The following is a 9,333-nucleotide window of genomic DNA, read 5'->3' as shown; positions in this document are numbered from 1 at the left end:
TATAAAGATACTATAGCAGCCCGGCTCCCATTGTAGTACCCACCTGAGCCTCGCGGTGCAGGACATATCATGATCCGCTCACATGGCCGACATCTCCGAATCCAAGGTGATCCTGCTGTCCGCGCTGTTGGAGGAGACGGTGATGGATCTGAAGCATTCCCTGAGGTGCCTCCATGGTTCTGTCACAATCTCCTCCTGAAATTACCTCATTTCTGGTCAGCTTCCAGCATGTCACTTACGGTGGAACGTCACGTGCAAATTTTAAAGTGCTCCTCGGGCTCTGCTGTGTACTACTGTGTCCACGTGAAAAGTAAGCTCCCGACCGGGGCAGACTCTCTCTCAAAATCGAGATGGTTGGGAGGTATGAATGCTCCCCACCATACACCTTGTACACGCATAGCTCTGCACACCTCATACACACACGGTTCCACTTTCTATGCCTCGTACACACACGGCTCTGCTCCGTACACCTCGCACACACACAGTTCCACTCAGTACACACATGACTTCACTCCGTAAACCTCGTACACATGCGGCTCCGCTCCGTACACCTTGTACACATGCGGCTCCGCTCCGTACACCTTGTACACATGCGGCTCTGCTCCGTACACCTCGTACACATGCGGCTCTGCTCCGTACACCTCGTACACATGCGGCTCTGCTCCGTACACCTCGTACACATGCGGCTCCGCTCCGTACACCTCGTACACACGCAGCTCCGCTCCGTACACCTCGTACACACGCGGCTCCGCTCCGTACACATCGTACACACGCGGCTCCGCTCCGTACACATCATACACACGCGGCTCCACTCCATACACATCGTACACATGCGGCTCCGGTCCGTACTAGTCGTACACACATGGCTCCGCTACGTACATCTCGTACACACACGCGGCTCCGCTCTATACACCTCGTACACCCGCAGCTCCGCTCCGTACACCTCGTACACATGGGGCTCTACTCCGTACACACACGGCTCTGCTACATCCACCCTGTAAACTCCTCCTGACCTCACACAGCAACTTCCCTTCATCCAGCATGGCAGAGTCCTGCATACACTGAGAGGCCCCTGATCATGAGACCTCGACTCCTCCCTCCTGTGACCTCATCACAGGTCCTGTGGCAGAGAAGAGAACAGATTCTCCTTGCTCTGCCACAGATATAGCCCGGGTGGGCCCCCTCAGAGCATGGAGCCCGGAGCCCGGGGTCCCCGCCCCCTGTGCCCCCCCGGTAGCTACGCTACTGAACGCAAGTCATATCAGAGAAATTTTACCACTATCATGACGTACAATATGTCACGAGAAAACATTGTCAGCATCACCGGGATCCATGGAAGCGTTCCAGAGTCATTACCTCATAAAGGAACAGTGGCCGGAATTGTAAAAATTGGCCTTGTCATTAACACGCAAACCACCCTTGGGGGTAAAGGGGTTAATTACATAAACCTGACTTATACGTGGTGGGAAGGTATTTGTGTTGTTAATCACATGATGGATATTGATCCTTCAGCACAATGTGACTGGTAACGGACAACAATCATTACATCGGAGATTACACTGTTGTCCAGTAAGATAAGAGCTTTTACCTTAAGATCAAGTTATAATTGCATTCTATCACTTTACTGTTTTTTTCACCCGGTCTCTGATTGGTTGAACAGTGTGTTCCTAAAAAGTTCTATGATATCTGCACAAATACTCTAGCAATAGATCCTATAAGTCCAGTAAGAACTGGGGATTTTGTCTCAATGGATTGGACTTGTTTTTCCATCACATCATCTTGAATGATCAGATTGAGAACAGAGAGAATACCTTGATCTCAATGTCACGTTCTTCAGATTATGAAAATGGTCTTGCCACTGGGGAACCGAACTGCCGGAAAGTGGGGTGCTTATACAAGGCTTAGGTAGGTGGTAGGTGTCACAGCCATATGAACGCCTGACAGGAGACTTCACAAGTTCTTCACGAAACCTTGAGCTCAAGGAAGTCACCAACTGTCCTACAGAAGTGCAAAAGGCAGGCTGAGGTCAGTAGTCGTTACTGGTCCTCAGTGCATGATAAAGTGTCTAAGGAATGCGTACTATTTTAATTTTTCACTGGTTTTGGCCAAGAGTTGCTGCCGGGAGCAGTGTTAAAGTCAACTTTTCAATTTACTCATGGTTGTTCCTTAAACCAATCTCCCTTCTTCCACAGGATCTAAGATTATGAACAGTACTTTGTGAGCGTGATCTTCTTAATTCCCTATTTCATCACCTCTGACATGAAGAATATGGGCCGGCTCAAACATATGCACATGTTACATTTGTGCATGCGCAATAAGTGACACCCAGCGAGTTGAAAGCTTACTGGGAGGATGCTAGACAAGCTGGGAAAGCAGACGCCCTGCAAACGGGGACCTGTAGTTTTTGGCTGAATTCACAATCCCCCAAACTGAAAGTTCCCAGTGAAAATAATTAGTGCACGTCAAGAGGATGGGACCCAAATTCGAGGGTGGACTTACCATAGGTGAAACCTGTGCAGCCACACAGGAGCCCGAGAAATAAAGGGGCCATTTCCACCTCCAAAGTAGGTGGACTAGTGCTTTGTGATGATTGCAAAGAAGCCATAAAATGTTCTTGCACAGGGGCCCCTCCTGCCTAAATCCAAGAGTGGTAAATAGGAAATATGGAAACTGTGTAATTCAGCAGAGCTCGGATCTTTTCATGATCCGGATCTTTTTTGGAAACCACATGGAAGCAGATATTCCCATCTCAGCCATAAAAAGCCACAAACCGTGTAGAATTTGCAGCTCGTTTTATCCTTCGCATTGCAAAGGGTGAAATCCATTATGGAAAATCTTCAGCATATACGGAAAGGCTATTAACTCAGGTTGTGGATTTTCCCCACCGTTTGTGGATTTTACTCTCATCCACAACACCGGTACTGTAATTTTCAGGGCAGAAAATCCACTGTGCATCCAATACAGTGTAAAATAAGAGGTCGGACCCTGCAAAGTCTATGGGATTTGGTCATCACAACTTGATCCAATGAGGACTTTTTGAAGCATAGTGTGCACGGCTCGCCAGGGCCGGCCCGAACGTATAGGCGAACTAGGCGGCCGCCTAGGGCGCCGACCCAAAGGGGGCGCCAGAGAAAAAATAGAAAAAATTATAAAAATCTTTTCAAAAGGCAAAAAGTTTTAGGGATGGAAAGAAAAGTGTACATATTTAGGGGCAAATATGACGCAAGAGAGGTTGGTTGGGTTGGCAACAATTTCGATAGAATCTGAAATTGCTAAACAAATTAATCTTGGTGACTTAGTGTCATCCTTTTAAAAAAAAAGGCAAGGAAACAAAAATTTTAATTACCTATGGTCGTTTTTGTTTTATGTTATTGATTAATAATAATAATAATAATCTTTATTTATCTAGCGCCAACATATTCCGCAGCGCTTTACAGTTGAACAGTACAGATTACTTTGTATATATCGTCCTATACAACTTCTCAGAAGATTAAAGAGTTAGGAGAGAGTTAATTAATCATTGTTGTTGTGGTTTATTTTGCTCCTAAATTTATTTCCCAAGTTTTCATCTACTGCCAAGAATAGTAGGGGCGCAACAAAATAGTTTCGCCTAGGGCGCCGTAATCTCTCGGGCCGGCCCGGCGGCTCGCTAACGTGACCCTGCTGAGCTGTACAAAGGGACCAGCTGCTCTGCCACAGCTCAGAACGCGCATCTCCAGGCACCTTTACCTACTAATGACGTCAGAACGAGCAGTCACTGTGAATCACGCTTTTTTTTTACTTTGCATCTCTGAACATATGTGCATTATAGGGCAAAGCTGAAAAAACCCCAAAGCGCTCCAATTAGAAGTGGGTAAATAACGCCCCCATTTACGTCATACGCTTAACCCTTTCACTGTATGTAGGAACTTACGTTATCGTATTCTTACTCATCCGAAAGCGGAGGTGAAATATTTAGTTAATTAGTACAATATCAATCCTGAAATATTCTATGGAAATCGGAGCCGTGCTCCCTGAATCCTTATTTCACATGCCCCTAAAGAACATCATTCCTGTATTAGAATAGAGGCCCACGCTCCCGGCGACAGACTGCGGCTTTGTTGGCTCAGTAATTAAACTGAATCATTCATAGATCTCTCCGACAACGCTGGATGCACCGCTGTGACACGGGAGCGCTCCACCTTGGAGATAAAGGTGTCCTTAAAACTATGCATTAATAATGAAGCTTCTACAAGGTACTTTTTCATTTCTGTCTGGATTTAAAGGCAACTTGGGCTCCTGAACATAACCTCTAATCTGCAGACAGCATATTAGAGAGCCGGTGGAGACGAGCAGATTGATATATAATTTTGTAAGAAAAGCTTCAGTCTAAGGCTACTTTCACACATCAGTTTTTTGCTGTCAGGCAGGATCCGGCTATTTTTAGAAAAAACGGATCCGGCATAAATTTTGGAGAACTGTAGAAACGGATCCGTTTTTATGCCGGATCGTCTAGCAGGTTATATCTGTTTCCTGGGGGCTGGCCAATTGGATCTGAGCATGCGCAGACTTAAAAAAACGGATCCGGTGGCTGGATCCATCTTTTTCTGGATCCGGCGCATTCCGGCGCCCATAGACTTTCATTGTAGCAAAAAGCCGGAAGCGTCGGATCCGGCGCTTCCGGCTTTTTCGCCGGAGACAAAAAACGTTACAGTAGCCATTTTTTCCAGACGCCGGAATGAGACAAGTAGCTGGATCCGGCAAAAAACGGAAGAAACGCAATGCCATCCGGCGCGATCCGGCGCTAATGCAAGTCAATGGGGAAAAACTGGATCCGGCATTGCATTTTGCCGGATCCGGTTTTACAAAAAAAAGCCGGATTGCGCCTGACGGCAAAAAACTGATGTGTGAAAGAGGCCTAACACGTTAACATAAAAAATTTGCCACAAAGGAGATTTGTTGATATTGGATGCCCACTTTGGAAAGTTACTACTTATTAGAAGCTTTCCTTGACAATAAGTTGCTGGGAAACTCTTGTGATCGGTTGTAGTCGGAGGAGGAATCCTGCAGTAATTGTTCCATTTCCCTGCAGAGCCCCCGCAGGAGAATAAAAGTATTACATATTGTGCATTGTGTGATGCAGAACAGGACAGGTCCTCCAGAGAGACGCTCTTTCTTCCTATTCCCAACTTTGGCCAAGAGGGGATCCTGAATAAAGGCCCCCTCCTCGCACTAATATACAGTATGTAGTTATATAATTACATGCTTCTTTTAAACCAGTCCCTTAAACAATTAAATACACAAACACTCAATATCAAACCTAAATTCTGTAATTCCTCAAAAACATAAAAATAAAGACATTTTTGGGGAAGATAAAAAAAAAAAAGCTGCTGAATCCATCGACTTGCTCCTTCATGTGTAATGGGAACATGGGCATTTGGGTATAAAGCAATTAGTGGTTTCCAGTAATGTCACCCGCCACCAGGCACTAGATGCCTCATTAATATGTATTTAGTAAGTGCCAATAAATAGGGTGAAATTTTCCTTTATTCCCAAGAAAGTGGTCTAATTAAAATTTGGCATGAAAAATCTTCTTGTAAACTCCTTTAGGAAATGAGGTAGAGCGTGATAATGTATCCGAGCGCGGGTAAGTTGTGCCAGAGGTTTGCAGCCAAGACACTTGACCTAGAAGGTGGCATGTGCCAACCACTTAGCAGTGTATGACTGAAAGTCAGGTGGGGATGTGGCAGGGGGATAAATCTGTAGATTACTGGATTACTTAGAAGTGCAGCTGCTAATTTATACCCTGACTGGGACCCCGAATGGAAGTGACCATTATATTAATGCTCTCGCCAAGGGATGAGTTAACTGAAATACATGAAGTATCTATCAGCGTTGAGTCATAAATTGGACTCCGATTCGATCTTCCAAATCTGAAACTACTCGATGTATATTTAAATGGCTGTAATTAACAGATATAAACAAGAAAAGAGATGTAGAAGTGAACAAGTTATCCAGGGGAGAAAGCTGTGGGTCTCCTCGATCCCGAGAACAGGGCTCTGCAGTGTCCCCATAGGATGACCCCGTGGTCGACCCTCAGTCAGGCTGGGATCTGGACATGTAATATGGACGATAAAATGGGTATTATGTTACAGAAAATAAATAGTATAAATACATTTACTGATACATAATGCACACAATATGCAGAAAAGTATGGGCCCCCTCCACATTCTACATCCATAGACATTAATATGGAGTCGATCTGCAGATATAATGGCTCCGCTCTTCTTGGTAGGATTTCTACAACATTTTGGAAACATCTCTGGGAAATTTTCCCCCTTCAGCCAAAAGAGCATTTCTGAGGTGAAGACCCTGTTATTGGGGGAGACCGGGCTCACAATCTCCAAACTAATTCGTCACAAAGGCGTTGGATGGGGCCGAGGTCGGGGCTCTGTGCGGTCACTCATGTTCTTGCACCAAATTCCCCACAACCATGTTTTTATCATGTGGGAACTCTAATTGCCATCGCTAGGAGCAATATGTCTGTATATCTAAAGGACAGGATGAGATTACGGAAGTGTCAGTATAAAATGTCACAGAATGTGTCCCTCTTTCTGAGCTTTCAAAGTTGTGAGGTATTCAAAATGTTCAAAATGTCTTGGGATGATTAAGCATTAAGATTTCCACTTACTAGAACTCAGGGTCCGAGGCCGCCCCCTGATAACAGCCCATGGCATTATCCTCCTCCACCATCTGTGCAGTGGGCACAATGCAGTCAGGGGGTACCGTCCTCCTGGAATCACCAAACCCAGACTCTTCCATAACCCAGACTCTTCCATCCAGGGCTGCCACTAGGAATTTCAGGGCCCCATACTGGCAATATTTTTGGGGTCCCCTTGAGACTCCACCCAGGCTCCACCCCAGCCCCGCCTCCACCCCTCAAGTTGGCCACAGCCCCACCGCTCTCTATTGGAAAAACTCCACTTCTCACAAATCACACATTAACAGTTCCTATCACCAGGTCACACATATAGCCGGCAGCTTTTGTTTTGGCCAAAAGATTTTTTAAACCACCACCACAACACGGTAGACACTTTTGGCCGAGCTCTACTCTACTGTAACCTATTAAATATTTGTTAAAATATGCAATACAATTTAGGTATATTTTTATTTATTTTTCAATTTTTAAAATGACCAATAATATCACATAAAAGGGACAACTACCACCGCACCATGGCCAGACACAATATTACCACCATATATTGACCTATAATACCACATACAAGGAACAAATACCGCCACACCATGTCCAGACCACATATTACCACCACAGTGACCGAATAATATCATATACAAGGAACAAATACCACCACATATTACCACCACAGTGACCGAATAATATCACATACAAGGAACAAATACCACCGCACCGTGACCAGACCACATATTACCACCACATAGTGACTGAATACTACAATACTGATCAGTAATAAAAAAAACACAATACTATCACCATAAGTGCCATTATACACAGGAGATCTGTACTTAGTATGCAGTGCCTGTGTACAGGTAATACAGTGATCAATGACATTATACACAGGAGCTCTGTATATAATGTATAGGTAATACAGTGATCACTGTTGACATTATACACAGGACCTATGTATATAGTATACAGTGTATAGTGTCAGTGTATAGGTAACACACTGACTCACCAGTGATGTCTCTAGGTGAAGTCCTTCATCTTCGCTTTTCATCTTTCATACAGCACAGACCGCCATCACTTCTTCCAGCCAGGGCTTGTCTCTGCAGGAAGTAACACAGTTATCTAGAGCTCCGCTTGCAGAACACATTACTTATTTTTTCCCAACTTCTACATTACACCACATGAAGAAAAAAAGGCAACATAGTATCACTCTGCACAGTAACAGGACCACCACCCCCATTTAAAACAATATACTCAACAAATAAAATAAATACATCACTGCAGTAATAATATCCCTTAATTAGCCCCTATGGTAATAATATCCCCCATCCTAACCCCCGTGTGTCTCATTCCTGGCTTCAGTCATATGTTCTCCCATCCTGCCCTCATGAGTATCCATTCTGCCCCATATGATCTCCCCATCCTGCCCCATCTGTCTCCATTGCATCCATCCTGCCCCATGATCCTGCATGATCTGTCTCCATCCTGCCCCATGATCCTGCCCCATCTGTCTCCATCCTGCCTCATCTGTCTCCAATCCTTCCCCATCTGTCACCAACCCTGTCCCCTGTGTCTCCAATCCTACCCCCATGTCTTTCATCCTGCCCCCATGCCTTCAATCCTACCCCCTGCATCTCCAATCATGCCCCCTGTGTCTCCAATCATGCTCCCTGCTTCCAATCATGCCCCTTGTGTCTGCAATCCTGCCCCCATGTCTTTCATCCTGCCCCGTGTCTCCATTCTGCCTCCTGTGTCTCTAATCATGCCCCCAGTGTCTCCAATCATGCCCCCAGTGTCTCCAATCATGCCACCAGTGTTTTCAATTATGCCCCCGTGTCTCCAATCAGGCCCCCAGTGTCTCCAATCATATCCCCAGTGTCTCCAATCATGCCCCGTTTCTCCAATCCTGCCTCCAGTGTCTCCAATCCTGACCCATCTCCATCCTGCCCCCAGTGTCTCCAATCCTGCCTCATCTCCATCCTGCTCCCAGTGTCTCCAATCCTGCCCTGTCTTCATGACCCCCAGTGTCTCCAATCCTGCCCCATCTCCATCCTGCCGGCATGCCACTTTCAATACTAATTTAAAAAAAAGAAAAAAAACACCTTTCTCCTTACCTTGCCGCACTGTAGCGGCAAGAAATCTTCACCCCAACCTGAAAGCACGCACTCGCCGGCGACTGACAATGACGTCAGACGCCGGCGATGTGTGCGCTGACGTCAGCTACCAGCCTACGATTGGCTGGCGGCTTTAACTATTGCCGTGTGGGCCCACACAGCAATAGAGTAACTGAACCTGCGTCCTGTACGCAGGTTCAGTTACTTAATCAGCAGAATCCTGCCGCTGGGGGCAGGCAGTGGGGCCCAATGGGTAGAGGTGACGGGGTCCGATGCGGCCCTCCTCTGCTGATCGGGCCCCATACGCTAGTCAGGGCAGTAATGCCCTGATGGCAGCCCTGCTTCCATCAGACACAGACAGAGAAGTGCAATCTCTCATTTCACAGAACACGTCTCCTCCAGAGTCCAGTTGTCGCCGCTTTACACCACTCCATCCGACGCACGTCATTGTGCTTAGTGATGTACGGATGCATGCAGCTGCTCGGCCATGAAGCTAGGACTTGTTACCCCGGTGGTTCCTATTACAGGACCGGC

The sequence above is a fragment of the Dendrobates tinctorius genome, unplaced genomic scaffold, assembly GCF_039654945.1.
Source record: "Dendrobates tinctorius isolate UK_male_01 unplaced genomic scaffold, ASM3965494v1 ptg000086l, whole genome shotgun sequence".
Lineage (NCBI taxonomy): Eukaryota > Metazoa > Chordata > Amphibia > Anura > Dendrobatidae > Dendrobates > Dendrobates tinctorius.
The sequence above is the reverse complement of the archived record's forward strand: the minus strand, read 5'-3'. Positions refer to the sequence as shown.